The sequence below is a fragment of the Nothoprocta perdicaria genome, unplaced genomic scaffold (genome assembly GCF_003342845.1).
Source record: "Nothoprocta perdicaria isolate Ctin4 unplaced genomic scaffold, notPer1 scaffold_37, whole genome shotgun sequence".
NCBI classification, from domain to species: domain Eukaryota; kingdom Metazoa; phylum Chordata; class Aves; order Tinamiformes; family Tinamidae; genus Nothoprocta; species Nothoprocta perdicaria.
In genome coordinates this window covers 2,513,866-2,530,464 of record NW_020455610.1, presented here as the reverse complement: position 1 = coordinate 2,530,464, position 16,599 = coordinate 2,513,866, and the positions used below count along the sequence as shown (strand labels likewise).

General features: G+C 43.0%; 1 protein-coding gene across 1 annotated transcript in view; it reads right to left on the bottom strand.

Annotated features, from left to right (window-relative positions):
* LMO7 (LIM domain 7) overlaps positions 1-16,599 on the bottom strand; it is a 116,373-nt gene that overhangs the window by 72,694 nt on the left and 27,080 nt on the right. Inside the window, exons 2-3 of the mRNA XM_026044508.1 lie at positions 12,017-12,087; positions 8,749-8,818 (exon numbers count right to left, since the gene is read on the bottom strand). The gene's annotated coding sequence lies outside the window, so the exon portion shown is untranslated. The remainder of the gene's footprint in view (positions 1-8,748; positions 8,819-12,016; positions 12,088-16,599) is intronic.

The window sequence follows — 16,599 nt, the reverse complement described above, 5'->3', positions numbered from 1 at the left end:
GAAAATTTTGAAGGGCTCCTTCAACAGAGGCACACGCAGCAGAGCTTGTCTTTTCTGATAGAATTGCAAGCTGCTTCCTTTAAGCCGATGGCCCTACCTGGGCTTATCCTACAATGTAAAGCCAACCTCCCTGTGGAGCCCGGTCACCAAGCAGGTTTGGAGACCGCCTGGGTTTCAGCTCCGCTCAACTCCTGCCTTTTGGCCCAGCTTCCTCACATCCAGCACATCCTGCAGCCACGTTAAGCAGCATTTCAGAATCACACAGAATCACAGGATGGTTGAGGTTGGAAGGGACCYCTAGAGATCATCCAGTCCAACCCCCTGCTCCAGCAGGGACACCCASAGCAYGGGACACAGGGCGGCATCCAGGCGGGYTGGGAAGATCTCCAGRGAAGGAGACTCCAYAGCYTCCCTGGGCMKCCTGTKCCAGGGCTCTGGCWCCCTCACAGTTAATGTTGCCTTTTTACATATGGCTCTTCTACACCCATCAGCAGAGGCAGGCAATTCAGTAGGGGCACTGCAGGTACAGAGACATCCACACAGGCCCTGGGTAGGAGTCTTATTCCAAAAGGAGAAGCGAGCTGCACAGCTATAAACCCCCAGCACTGATCCTGTCAAAAAAGCTATCACTGCTGCAATTAATACCTATTTTCTTTGGAAATTGCTATGAATTTTAAACTTTACATATTAAAAAAATCACAGCAGTGCCCAGCTTACACATTTAACACGGAGAAACACCGACTGCCACATGAAACCTCAAAGGTGCATTTCCTTGGCCAGAGCAGGGCAAATCAAGTCACAGGTGTCCCAAGCCTATCTTAAGGTGTGTGCCTTTGCTACGTGACTGCCATTTTTTCCTGCCAGCAAGGAATGTTTCTTTTCAAATACAGAAATAGTCACAGCTATTTAAGGAAACGAAAAAAAAGAAAGCATTTAAGTGACCAGGTGAACCACAAACTACAGCTAATTGAGCTGATAAATGGAGATTTCTTGCAGTTTATTTGGCAGCCACACTCATGAATCTTACTGAGTGCTGGCAAGTTCATGGAAAAAGCCGTAATTTTTCAAAGTAGGAGGAAGGATGAAAAATTACAACATTAAAATTACTGTAGGCCAACTGTAAAGATGAATGATCGGCATTAAGTTGTTTTTTTTTTTTAATTTCATTAATCACCATTTTGACTCAGTAACTCCTGGGAAGTGTCAGTTTGGAGGACGTTATCTCCACCTGAAACCCACGGAGCATTTGGGGGATGTCTGGGTTGAGCTCAACAGACACGCAGGGCACTCGGGGCTGGGAGCTGAGCCACCAAGCTGGCTGCTTGAGGGATGCACTGGGGCCTTGCACACGTGCAGCCCTTCCCCAGCTCGTCCCCTGGCTGCATTTCACATCGTCACCCCCCTCTGAGGACCTGCCACTTCAACACAGCAGCTGGGGTTGATGCCGCCTCCGAGAAATCTCAGGCGGCTCCTGAAAGTGTCACAGGGAGTTGGCATCGACCAACCCGCTCTCCACGCCCTGCATTTCAAGGCGTTGAGGCAGCAGCGACAAAARACAACAATTCAAGGAAATTCATGGCTAAGGCTGAGCCACACCGTACGTTTTCAAGGAGAAGGGCAGAAAACATGAATAAGCCTCTGCCATGATCACATTCTCCCACTATCAGGCGCTGAAAAACAGCCATTAAACAATGTCATTCATAACTATTAATAACCAGACTTCCTTTCCAGCACGCAGCCCTCTGCCTCAGTTGTCTACGGAAGGTGTTTTCACACAAGCCATATTCCTCTTTCCAGAAAGGCAGCAGAAGGAATCCACGAGCTGATTTACAGTTCCACACACATTCTTATCAAACCCTCCATCATTCCTGGCTGTCATCTCTTGATTTATCCCTCCAGGCTCTCTCAGAAGTCGGCTCAAGCGTTCCCGGTTTTGTGGTTAGGTCTATGAGAGAAGGAGCCTGAGATTTCACGTCCTGCTTGACCTCAAGAAGCTGCTTAGCTCTTCTTTCTGCTCGCACTCACTTCCTTCCTCCTGCTGCAGAAGTGAAGGAGTGGGAACAACCTCTCTACCCCGTACTTGGAGACTCAACATTTTAAGGCTACTTTTAAAGCTTTTAATTTAAATTATGAGGAACAGTGAACTGATTTCCGTAACATTTCATAGTTAACAAAGACCAAATAAGGTCACATTCTCTGCTTTTCCTTGAAATTCATTATTTTCATACCACAATTTGTGTGCTCATCGTTCTCCCATATTTGAAGCAACATTTGGTTTGGAGTCTAAAGTAATGGCAGCTGAAACTTCCGAATTTTAGTGAAAAGCTATGCTGAAAACACATTAATATTCACTTGTACATTAATATTTGATTATACTTTTCACAGTACTGACAAATCTCAGATTAACAGAAGAAACTTACACATGGGTTGGTACATTTGAAATGCTGCGCAAGCTCAGAAGATCTTTTCTCAGACTAACGTGCATGTTCTTTTATGTCCAGGAAACTTGTYGGAGCACTTCAGCTGGACCACTGATCAAAGAAAAACACAAGTTTCTCCTCCCACATGATTTTACTTGTCAGAACAAAACGAGATCCTTAAGGTGGTTGCAGTCAAAGTCCTCRTCTAATTTCAAGACTAAGAATCTGAAGATGTTACAGCCCTAGCTTAAAAAGTAGGGCAATAAACACACTGCTACACAATAAAATGCTCCTCAGTGCCTTTTTAAAATATATTATTTGTCATAGCAGACAAGCTTCCAGCTAAGTAGCATCAGTCTGGAATACCAGAAGGAAAGAGAAAAACAGGGGAAAAAAAAAAGAGGACAAAAAGCATGAGCAATAGAGCATCTCAGCCTGTTTTTTYTTAATTGTATGTTGTAAAATCTTATTACTTAGAATTATACTGTCCTTGCTGGCAATTCTAATTTCCTCAATAAAAAACTCTTGCTTTCTATAGGAAAAAAACAAGCCAACACTTTACTGGAGGCATTATGTTACTAGCAGCATAAAAAGGGTATCAAATGAAGAAAGATAAATAACTGCCATTAGAAAGAGGAAACCAACCTCCTTTTTGTCATTTGAAATGTTCCCAAGCCGGCAGCAAATTAACAGGGTGTCGTATAAAAGAAAGCATACATGGGGATTGGGACAAAAGGCACCAGATAGTCAAAGGATCAAACTGCATTGCACCTATCTCCCCAATTTTCAGTTTTAGGCATACTGAAGTTAAGAAAAAAATATCACAAGAAGCACTAATAGCTTTGCAAAAGCAAAGCTCACATTTGTGGAAGTACAGACTATGCCAGGTAACTAGAAGACTTGTGAGAAAGGGACGTGCATCATCTTGTGTCTCGCCCTACAAGAAGCATTAACCAAGAGGGACAAATCAGCTTCTTGGTGAAAACGCATCCAACCTCACACTTGGCACAAGTGCTGCACAGAGACTTGCCCTTCACCTTGGAATTCACAGTCCAAAGTCAAAATCCCAGGCCGTGGCTCAGCCACGATGCAAAGGGGAGGCAGGACTCGAGCTCACTGCTCCCTTGGCTGTAACATGCGCTGGGACTCGTCAAAAAAGCTTCTTAAAACTTCAAAAGAAAGGGCCGTGCTTCAAATCACCCTGCGTGAGGCTGCCTCAGCGCTTCCAGCCCTCTCGTCACTGCAACGAGGAACAGCAGACCAGCAAGCAAAGCCCTGAGATGGTTTTGGCTTCTTAGTCAACTCCCAAGCCCAAATTCATGGGGCTGGCTGCTTCTGGTGAGGGTTTTTAGATAATACTGGTGTAAGCCATTTGCTTTTTTCACTGGTGTTTGCTAGCAAAGCAAGGCCAACACCACTAGTTTTATGTAACTTATTCCACATATCTGCCTTTTATCCYTTCTCAGTTTCAATGAGAAAATAGAAGGAGGAGGAGGTGGAACCACCTCTTCTGCTATTCACTTTCTCATGTCACACACATCGCTGTCAGCATTGCTAATATTCATCTAGCCCATTYGAGTCACATTCACAGACTTTTTTAAAAGGCACAAATTAAGACAAACCACCTCCTCCAACACACAAAGAACAATGAAAAAATGTCAAACCTTAAAGATCAATAGGGAGAGAGAAAAAAGATACTGGTTATGAAACCAGATAAACAAGATGACCATCTCAAAAATGCAAGATGACAGAAAACATGAACTGGTATAAAGGTTACACTAATTATAAGGGTTTGGATAGCAGAAAAAGATAAATGCAGGCAGGATTTCAGCAGGAAGCACTTTGGAAGCAGAGTTGTTTGAGGGATGGGGAAACAGAAGGGAATAAAATAGACCTTATTAAAAAAATGCATGTTATCTTCAGATTTTAATATTTTCTAAATGGAAGACTTAGTTAATTCAAATATAAACTATCTGAAAAGTGAGCTTTGTAGCCAAAGCCTAACCAAAACATGAAAAGCAAAGATTTTTCTGATCATCAGCCTCATCAATCACAAATTGTAAAGATTCTACCCAAGAAAATTGTTTCAAAATGTCCTCTAACAAAGTGGGAATTTGACATGTGAATGCCAGTCTCCTACAGCAAGAACTGCAGCAAGAAAATTATCCCACATGAAAGATATTTGGCCGGCTATATTTGATGATAGCAGATAAGGATGTGCCAGGGTGGTTCCAAGTTTTACAAGGCATTAAGCACAAAGGCTCAGAAAAGGAATCTTAGCAGTAGCATTTGTTCTTCTCCACCCTTGTCTTCATCTCCCTCTCATTTTAGATGCTTTCTCCCGTTTCATCCTTCTTACCTTTATTATTACCTACCTCATTGGTTTATGAGGTCTGTGTTAAACATCTGCAACGGAAAGTGTCTCTCCTTTGCTATTTTTGTTGCCTGCCTTGGTGCAAGAGGAATTAATTCCTTCTAAATATATTAAGTCATATAATACAGTGCTGTTATAGTAGATTGTATCAAAGGAGAAATGCAAATAAATTTCAATATAGACTTGTCAGAATGGCACRTTGGGCCTCAGTGAACCAGGAAAATAAGTGGATGGAAAATAAAACACAACTGTGTGGAAAACTATTAAGATATTCTTCCTCATTCTCTGCTAGAAAAGCAACAAAAGAAATCCCAGCATATTATTTTCTGAATGCACATAGGGAAATCTGTACACACAGTTCTATTTGAATGATCAGTTAATAAAGAATCAATAAGACACAGAAGGACTAAGGGCATTTCATGTAAAATCCAGTAAACCCAACAGCCACCTCGTCTACCCTGTGGTTTGACCACAGCCCTGAGGCCTTCAGTGGGACAACGCTTCCCAATCACGGAGCTGCACTTCCACCTTATTACCAGGATCTGCAAAGGGAAATACATGGTCTTAAAGGACTAAATGGGGAAGCTGCAAGGCAGGCTGACCATGAATCACCACTTGGTGGCAGAGATATTAACTCTTATCCGGAATCGGTACCTGACCTCAAATAGAAACTCCGGCTTATTAAAATCTTGCCTTGCTACTGGGCACACAGTTATCTACCTTGAGCAATGCACTGTTCTGACAGATGCAGCAAGGTTGCACACAGGCATTTATACAACTCTTCCTTCCTCCACTGGGGGAGAGGTTTTCTTAAGGCTTCAGTCCCAGTGTACGACACTACCTTGGCCTTCAGCCAACTGCCTCAAACACGAGGTTCCTYGGGGAGACCATCTCTCAAGATACTGGGTAGAGCTTTGCTGGAAGATGTGTTGTCAGGCCATATGATCCTGCCCTCTGTGTGACACGCTGGGACATGGAGCACACTGTKTAATGTGCAATTCTTCGTCTAGATATAGCTTGGGCATTTCTATAATTAGCATAAACAGGGGTTTCTCCGTTACAGAAGCAAAGCAATGGCATAAAATCAACCTAGCAAGATCTAGCAGCATAAGGGAAGGTTTTGTTTGTTTGCTTTTTAAGCACATCCCCACAATACAGGTCTACCTCAAAGCACAGAGCAAAGGTGGATTTTTAGCTTATGTGTAATCAGCTAAATGCGTAGCTTTAGTGGCTACRCGTTTTTTCTTGGGTAGCAGAATCCCAGCCTCCACAATTCTGGCTTTTCAGGGCAACTACTGTTTTCCTCTGAAACGGAAAAGAACCAGGAACGGCCGCTTTGCACCCATTTGGCTTCTGCCAACACTACTGCACTGGGGAATACATGCAGACTTCTCAAAAGCTAAGGATCTTACAGAGCAAAAGTTAAAAACAGAAGCACAAGTTAACTTTCTGCTGAAATAATTCCCGTGAAACACAGATTTTTTTTTTTTTTTTTAACAAATCACATTATCTCACCTTAAATACAGCCGTTTTAGAGAAAGCATCAACTTGGTCGACTGCTCAAGCATTCGAGCGCCTCTCCTTGAGCGCTCCTCCAGTTGAAAAATAAAAATAATGAAAGAAAACGCTCCTGCCCAGGCTCCCTGCAGGAGACCTGGAACTCCATATGGCATTGAATGCCATACTTGGCATTCAATGACCAAAAAGGCCGTTTTCACTTAGAGACTAACCCCAAACACATTTATCTCTCCATCTTAATACACTACAGCACAGATTTGGTTGTGAATTACAAAGGTTCAGGTATAGTCAAGCTAAAGATGAAAGCTAAAAGCTTCTTTTCAGCTGTTTAAAGTGGGCTTGGAATTTAAGTGATCCAGCTAGTGAGAAACCCCTGGTACATTCCCTGAAAATTAGGATGCTACAAAAGCAAGTGACATAACGATTTAATTGAGCATTAGGGTACCTCACTGGAATTACAAGACCCATCTTCAAGTCATAGCACCAGTGTATCCCTGGTGGGAAAAAAAAAAAAAAAAAAAAAAAGGAAAAAACCCTCTCACGTTCAAAGAAAGAAACTGGTTAAAAACAGTCCTACTACCAACAGTATTTATAAACCTCACGCAGGCCTGGGAAACAGCAGTTAAAGACTGAAAGACATGAGATACAACAGAAATGTAAAGCACAGAAGCATATAAAGAGCCACAGAGAATGCCATCCAGAGGAAGATGAATGGAAAAAAATATAAATTATGAAAGTATTTGCAGCACAGAACACACAAGYTTATTGGGTAACTTCTTAACAAGCTATACATCCAGGAGCACTGTAAAGCCTACTCTTCCACACTTGCAAGTAAAACAAAGAAGTTACCAGCAAAACRGTTATTTAGGGAATTGCTTCTCAAGAGCAAGACTGGGTCCCTTCCATCTTGAAAGCCCGTGGGTTCACCCAATGCTTGTGTTTCTCCARCTGCACAAGACCACGGTTTCTAAAGCAAGGTTGGCACGCAGAGATAAGAGCTGCCACAACGGCGTACGCTCCCAAGCCAAGGAGGCCCAACCTCCCCTCCTCCCCATTGCGGGCATCATAATCAAGATCATCTGCAGTTTATATAGTTATGCAAAACCTTCTCCAGCAGTTTACACTAAACACCAGCTCTCCCAATGATTATCTTCAAGTGGTGCTTTAAGATCAATGATACCACTGGATAATCTCGGTTTACAGGATTCATTCACCCCTTCCTCCCCTTTCTTTAATTTTTGCAGGCTTGCAGGAACTAGAAACAGCTTGAAGGAACCATAACACACCACGAGTGGCAAGATATGAACTACATACCTAGGGAATACTCCAAAGTTTTGGATCCAAAACAAACAAATAAGGTAAAACTGGGAGTTGACACAGCTGTGATTGAGGACAACACTTAAGCCACCACAAGACTGAGATCTAATCCATGGTTTTCTGGTTTGGATTAATGGCTATTTCAGAAGCCATTTAGGCCAGGCAACGATAAAATAACTGTTTTGTGTTCCCCAGGATTATTATGGTTTGATTTGAATCCTTGCATGGATGCTTCACAGGAAAAGAATGTGCAGCCCACATGATTTCCAAGTCCTAGACCCTGAGCTTCTCTGGGACAAGGGGGACCAACACATTGCATGGTCATTTGATGTGGAAAGGCACATTCTGAGTTTGCACCAACATGTGGCAAGTCAACCCACTCTCAGAGGCATCAGCCGGACTACCAAGAGGATGCCACCTTCTCTAGAGAGCTATAGAGCTGACCTGCAAAACCAAACTCAGGCCTTTACAATATGTAAGTGCTCACATTTTACTAGCATGAGCAAGTTAAAGAGCTTTCCCCAACATCATGCTAGCCACAAAGAGCATCTTTTATTTTTTAAAGAAATCACAGCTATGTCTCTGTTCACCCGCTATCCTTTGAAGTGGGAGCAACAGCTCTGACCGCAGGGGACAAGAACAGCCAACAGGGCTACCTTCGGAGCACAGACTGGGAGAGAAAAACATTTGGGGAGTTTTCTGTTGTTTATGATGCCAAATGGCTACCAAATTTACCCAACAGTCCCTTACTGTCAAGTTTGTTAACACACTACACAGGAAATCCTTTAAGATTATTGTGAAAATGAAGTGATCCTGTGTATTGTTTGTACTTTTACAGACAGTGCGACTTACAGCCAAGATATTGTGAAATCCCATAACCGAAGCCTAAAGATCTTCACACGATCCGAGGGACTTCAGTGCAACCTGAGCTTGGTGAGGTTGGGAAGAGGAAAATTCTCAAAATACTTCGGTTAGACAGAATGCTCCTTAGTCTGCCCATTCCCCAGCAGAAGGATTGCTGGGGTGGTTTGTGTGCGAGACTAAGAACAAAAGACTCCTCATTAAAAATAAAAGGACTTTTTTTTTTCTGCAGATACTAGGTCTCATGTCATTACTTACCAAGCCAGCTATTGGAGTTGATAGGCGATTGATCTTCTTAATGATGCCAGGCTTGATCTTGTTAATCAAACTAAAAGGAAGTGATATGATTTTCTGTTATATAATCAACTATATATATATAAAATCAACTTTGAGCACAAATRCTAATGTTTATTAAGAAATATTTTGCTTACATTGCTAGTTGATGTATCTTGTGCCAAGAAAATGTGAATATGYAAACCCAAATAATATATATTTTTAATTGGTAATATACATTTTTTAACGCTTCCCAAAAATKCAACAAGCAAACAACAACAGATTGCAGAAGCAAAAAGTAGGACAAGTCACAAAAATAAAGGTGCCYGAGAATGGCAAGGTGATAAAAAAAAGGAAGAAATTAGAAGTGCAAGGTTAGCTGTAGGAAGGAATGGAATCATATTTTAGATGCATGGGTGGAAATGTAAATCAGACTCAAATTCCCTACTTTTAAGTTTTTGGGATTTTTTTTCCTGATGAAAGTTCTGATGTAGCAGATACAGGAAAAGAAAATCCTAATACTAGTTTTCAGTGTGCGAGTTCTGAAATTCCTATAAGCATAAAAATTTGTGTCACTGTCAGTCCCAATATGATGAGTGCAACAACTGCTTGGTTCCGTGATGTGCAAGTTACAGTTTCCATCTCAGMCAGAAGCATTTCTTTTTCTTTATGTTATTGCTAGCCTTCATTATCTAGGACTCATAATTAAATTAGGACGACGAGATGGACAATTGCATCACCACTGAGGTACACAAGCCCAAACACACATCTCGCCCTGCAATGAAGATGAGGCAAAGATGCAGCTGGAGAGGGTTCCTTGCATCTATACACTCTGGTTTTCAGCCACGGAGGTAGGGAAAAACCCATGGATCACTTAAGTACACACAGACCACAGGACCAAAAGAGGCCTAGAACCTCAGGACACCCTGGAGACTCCATCTACCTAAATACCTTGGTGGATTTTGGCCTTGCTCCCTCATCTTGTTGGTGCAAGTCTGGCCAGACCCTTTGCCCAAAAAAGCACCAGGGAGGTTTTGTGATCTACCCACACCAAGGCTAAGGCAGAACCTGGAGCTTAAAACAGTATGTGGGAAAAGAAACTTTTTCTGCTCAAACAGCACATTTATTTGGAAAACAAACAAAAAGAAGAGAGTTGCTGCAAACAAAATGGATTGGAGGATGGCTTTTAAATGCTTGCAGGAAAGGAACAAATGGCTACAGGTCCTGGGACTTCTAAACTGCATCAAATAATTGACTAAGCAAAAGWCTTCTAATGGCCTTCCCACAAAATAAAGCGTGATCTGTTTTGAGTGGGATTTTTAAAAGTGTTTCATCTTCTAAACGCCTCTTTTTTGAAGCTTTAGTGTTCTTTAAAACATGAAATAACATGCAGCCAGGGTAACTTTAATGGCTTTCTCCTACTGCTGTGCATACAGATCTACTCTCCTGCGGAGGGTCTTTGGTCAGCTCCTTTGGAGCTAAGCAGCGCACACGCACACTGGGTCACCCAGCGTACCAGCGGTGTGGGGCTGCCGCAGGAGCAYGGTGCACGTCTGCTCTGCTGTAGCTTAGGGCCAAGGTATCATTTTTAGTGGCACCCTCTCTCTGGAAGCTCAAGGAGCCACGGGAGAGCTGCACCAGAGGAGCCAGCAACGCTGCGTCTAGTTTGTCTCCATGAAAGAGCTTGCGTTCTGTTTACTTTGGTGAAAATCAGACATCTGAGAGCCTTCCACGTCTTGCTCTTTGCTGTTTCCATGGAATTTCTATGGAAACCACTTCTTCCTCAAGTATGCCAAAATTTTAAACAATGCAGGGGGACACCTATATGATTTAGTGCAAGATAATTAGGCATCTTTTCCCCTACAGAATGCTGTATGCCTCCTAAGGCGAGCTGCTCAGCTGAAGAAATTACAGGATGTTTTTCTTGCATATGGCTGTTAATTATATATAAATTTAACGGATTTGCATTTGGCAGATGGAAGCTCACCCTCTTTTGCCAAAGAAGTGTCAACAGTGAAGACRGAGGATTAGAAAATAGCAGTTCAGTGCCAATTCTTAAAAATACTTTAAAGTTACAGCCGAACATAATACACACATCCCACTAAGCACGTACCTAAGGTAGCTCTTCTTGAAGTACAAACTACTTTATTACAACATTCACTCTGGCTGATATTTGATTACATCAGTGGTGAAGATACAGTTTTCATCTCTACAACAGCATCTAATTATTAGAACTCCAGTATACAAATGGGTGCCTGAAAGTGAGTGCAAAAGCTCTGGGAAAACAGGCTGGAAGGAGAAGTGCCCAAGGAGGARAGTCAAGGCCAGAACAGACAGAGCAGAGGCAGCAGTATCTGCAGGAGGAAGGACGCAGCACACTCRCTTATTTGCATTTAATTTGGTCATTTTCCTCATATACTGCCATTCAAAAAGCTTCTCTAAGTTCTAGCTTGGATGAATGTTACAGATCTAGGGATGACTCAGATTCCAAGGAATTTTTAATTTCCCATGGAGTCCTATAACGAGATTTTTCTTAGTGGCATTCAGTGGACATCTATACCTACCATTCCTTAAAACTCTATGGAATGGGTGCTGCTGGCAGCCCAGGAACCTTGCTCCAATAGGAGCTGACAAGAGGACACTAACTCTCCCCGGCTCAGTGCAGCAACCGAGCCAGGCGAGTCCCATTATTGCCAGGTCCATAACATGGAAGCACGAGGAAGCTTCTTAGAAAAGTCAGGATTTGGATTTTAGAATTTTCTAATTATTGAAATTAGTAATTGGCCAGTCCATAACTGACACCAACATTGATGTGAACATTCAAATAAGAACTTCTACATTCTGAAATCCAGTTAGTTTAATTTTATCATCTTAAAGTGCTTGTTAAAAGCATGTCTATTTTTACAGACTATACATATCCCTAAATGGCATCCAATACAGTCTACATAACTGTGATATTTTGATGCAACCACAGTTCCTCAGAAGACCAAACCACCCCTCTCATGCTTCAGTATGAAAGGGGATATTAGTAAGCAGCATATACATGAAAACATGCAAGTCATCTTTAATTTACAACTTCGTAATATACACTTCTGAAATAAAGTGCTTGGTTATAAAAAGGTCTGTAAGAATACATAGCTCTAAATCACATGATGGAGAGAACCATCATCACAGTAGCTTGCCATAACAAACAAAAAAGCACAAAGAAACAGTGAATCTATTGATAACTGAGTGCCATGATCACAATACTCACTCACACAACAGGACTCCATTTTCTAGAGCTGCTCGGAAGTCTTTGGTTCCAAAGCTTTTCCCAGTAACTGTCTATAAAAATAATAATTGGGAGTTAATTTGACACACACKCACAAAACAAAAACATACACAAAAAAAACCTTAAAATCCTTCTGCCTTAGAAAAAGGCAAATTCAACATCACCCCATGGTTTCCTTCTTTGTAGATCGCTCCCCAGCTCAATTCTAAGGGAATACCTGTTGCTGTTTTCTAGTACAACCACCACCAAACTGGAAGGTGTAAAAACATGTAGCTTGGGAAATACTTCCCAAACAGTCCAACAGGGGGKTTTATCCCAATATTTGATTCCAAGCAGCACATTTCATCAGGCTTAGCTGAGATGTCTCCAGCTTCAGCCACCTCATTGTTATGAGCCCCTTCTTGTGATGTTAAATCTGCGCCTGGTGCTGTAAAGGGCACACTACTAAATGTGCTGGGGAACCTGCATGYGTCCCCAAAGTCACTGGTTACTGTGATAATTACAGAAATTAGTGGTGAAAGGAATGAACAGAAGTTTGTGCTTGCTTGGGAGAAGAGCAAGGCAGGAGGCAGCTCTTGAGACGTGTTAACTTATCACCTTTCTTTTCCCCCTAAATTGTGCGAGGCATGCATATTAGCACCAGAAATACTAAAATTTAAACAATTTTTAAATTAATCAAATAAATAATTCTAATCTCCCTATTGAAAAAAAATAGATATTACAAAGACTTTTGTGTTGAAAATTGTATGCCTTAAAAAAAGTAAACAGGAAGAATAATGACAGATCAACTTGAGATAYGAAAAATTCTACCATTCAGGTGAAAAAAATAAAAAATAAAAGAGACATTTAAAGAACTGATTCCCCTGGGTGAACTGTCTCTATAGAAAATTGCATAAACTACAGACTGTTGTTAGATGAAGAGTAGATATTGCATCTCTTTGTGATATCATTTTCACTTAAATCCCTTAAACACAGCATCTCACAATTACTGCTGCTTCAAATAAAATACTGGTTTTCTGCATCCAAGCTTGTGCACAAAGTCGCTATGTTTTGTGATAATTTTGAGGAAAGCAGTCCTTTTAAAACGGCATTAAAAGGGTAAATGTAAATATCTGTGTTCCCTAGGTTAGCTCATAAATGAATTCCTTCATTCCACAGGTCAGAAACCGAAAATCCGCATACTGTGCAACAGGTTTGTGCCATGGGAGCCGTGTCAGACTATGCCTGGCGTTGGGATGGGGTTTCAAGCTCACAGCYCTTGGCAGAATACGAGTGCCAGCCTTATTTTAGAGGTTTCCTGCAACCTGCAGGGGATGGGGTTTCAGTCTCACAGCCTTCGGCCTCGTTTTARGGGTCCCTGTGACCTGCGGGGTCCCGACGTGGGGGGACCCCTCGGCGCGGGYGCCGCGCTAGGCCCACACGTTTCCCTCAGGCAAGGCCCATGCGCCCAGCCYCATGCGGGAATGTCCCCGCAGCTGCGAACAGGCCTCGGGGGCAAACATCTCCACAACATGGAGCTRCTCGTGCCCGGGAGGTCACCCCTGGGAAGGGACTCCCAAGCAGACAAGCAGGGCGTCTCGCTGACAACCCCCTGTCCTTCAGCACCGGCCCTCCGGGTGGGGAGGTGGTGCCGGGCGGCAGGGTGCAGGCCCGAGGAGCACCGTGTCCTCCCTGCCAAAGGAAGAAAAATAAACAGGAACGGAAAAATAAAAGAACTGAGATACAGGATGTGTCTCGACTGAGTTATTTGTGGCAGTCGGCAGGATTTTGTGAGAGGGAGCTGCTGGTGTGAAGACTCCGCGGCGAGCRGACGTTCAGCTAAAGCACCAGCGCTGCCACCGGCGGCTCTGCCAGTGCTGCCTGCCAAGGCAGAGCTGATAATTAAGTAATTAACAGGTGTTCTGCAGGGAACGACTTAATACCAATACTTGAAACCGAAACGTTTTTCCAAATTGTGCAACACGACGAATTTGCTGAGGGCACGAAAGGAAACGCTCCATTTTAAAGCGGGTTTTTAAACCAAGCAGAGGCAGAAATGTGGGGAGACTTGAGTTTTTGCACAGTCCGCACGTGCTGTGAGAGATCAAGCACATCTAAAACCCTCCCAGCCCTGCAGGAAGCAGGGATCATTTAGAAGCAAAACACAAGTCCAAAAGTATCCCCGAGTGGCTCAGAGCTCCAGAGTTTTTAAGAACCTGAGTAAGACAAAACAAATCCCACCCTCAGATATTACATCTTCAAACGACGTCTGTGATTTCTGAGTCACTGTTTACTCATTAAGGCAGGTTTCACAGGGCGCGGTGCACTTATGTAATAGACATAATTGATTCTGGACATTTTTTCAACCACTTGGACCATGTGATCCAGCGAACACTAAAGGAAATACCTTGCAAAAGCAATTTTAGCCATCTTTGAACACCACCTTTGCAAGCTGCAAGCCGCTCTCTTCTCCTTCATGTGCTCCCTTTCTGCTTGTTTAATAGAGAGGGGAGTGACTTAATTAGAAGACTATATAATAACTCACACATAATTGCTACTATAAAACAGTTTGATTAAATTTTCGGAAGAAAGCATCCCCTAAAATCCTGGTAATTCGCAATTGCCAGATCCAAGCATTTTACTTCAAATAGCATGCAAATCAAGTCTCCACATAAATTCAAGCATTTTAAGAATCCTTACGCATATAGGGTCAATCTAATTTAAAGTTCATTGTAATTTCAGTAGGAGAAAGCAAATCGATAAGAAATAACCAAGATAAGCCATTCTGAAAGTGGCACAAAATTGAAATCACAAGCAGAYTGAACAAAAAGCACAGTGCATAGAAGATGGCACTAATTACAGGCCTCARGCCAAAAATCAGCATTAAGTGCATTTCTTTGGTTTGCCCCACTTAAGGTCAAATACAACAGCTGCTAATTGTCTTTTCTTGTCTTAAAATAATTAAAAAGGCAGAAGTATCTTTTTTCGGTGCTAATAAAAATATGAACGCAGTTCATTTCAAATTGCTTCCATGGTTTCTAGCACTATGAGCAGCTCTCTAAGCAAAGCAGCTTCCTTTTAAGATTGCAGAAACTTTTAATGAGCTTACTTCTCATATGTGCATAGGCCATAGGTCACGCTAYGTAAGGTGGTAGCCGACTTTAATTTTGCCATGATGAAGACACTCAAGCCAGAGTCAACTCCAACCACGTCCCCATTTGTGATGGCAGGAGCACAAAAGATACCACTGTTTGATGTAGGGTGAAAGCCTAAGGATTRAAGAGTCAGGATAAACAGTGAGTAGTGACAAATATCCTTAATACTGGGTCACATTGGGATGTTGYCGGCAAGCGGTTTATGAGGCAGGGACCTCAAGATACCAAACTGATTTATGAACCCGAGGTCCCCAGCTCAGCCTACAGCAGCCAAAGGCACGTTGCTCATGCTGGGGGGAGGATTGCTAAACTAARTGCAATCAACACAGCCACACACAAACTAGGGCAAGGCCAACCTGAAGGTGCAGGGCAGCCTCCTCTACAGTTCCAGCTACGCCAGCCTCCCCTGAGCCCATCTCAGGGCCCACCTAGGCAGGGCTGGCTCTGGGCCATTTGCTCAAGAAAGATCCATGCAGAAATGTCTGAATTACCACCCTGCTAATGGCCTGTGGCCAATTAGCCCAAGCCCAGAGCAGATGACAGCGCCATCGGCTCCAACATTTCCCAATCCTAGCGTTAGGCATCTCCACAGGCAGCACCCAGTTGGCTCTGGCCACCCTTATCCAACATACCACTCCAGAACAGCACTGTTCCYGAGCGCAGTGGGATGCACAGGGAGATACATATGCTATACCTAGAGCCAGCAAGTGCTGAGGAAATGCTCTGGTTCTTGAACTGTCTGGCAGGACCTGGACTAGATGCACAACACGTTCAATACAAAAGACTCAAGGCCATTCTATTCCATGTACTTTTTCCTCCTCACTAAAACACTCCACCCGCAGATACACTATCTAAAGCCCTGGGGAGGTCTCAAGGTCAGGCAGTGGAAAACACCTCCTTTCCGCAGCAGACCAAGTCTATATTCTAGACCACAGGAAGCTGTAGGGAAGGTGTGTTTATGCTTGCTCTMTTTTCCCTGATAAGAAGACTTGCTGGCATTTCACCCCTCTTAGCCAGAAGGGTGCCTGGTCCAAAAGCAAAGGTCAAATTGTCCTGCTGCTTTCCTTGGCAATGGCAACTTCACGCATGGGCCAGCAGGCACCCGAGATGCCGGCAAGTGCTCCGGAGTCTGGTGGCCACAGAGGCTTTCCTGGTGACCCAGTCACCAAGGAATTTGCTGCCAACCCTAATGGGATCACAGGAGTCAAGAGCAAGGCCTGGATTTCCAAGATTATAAAGGGAGGCTGCTCATTTGAAATGCTCACCATTCACTACTAAAACCCATGGCAGACATGGCTCCAGTTAGGAAGAGCCACATCTGCCAAAAAAACCACACACACAACCAAGTCTGCTATATAAGCCAAGTGCCCAGAAGAAGTAAATAGGTTAGATCCATAAGCTTTGCCCTTTGTGGTTTTTTTTTTTTTTTTT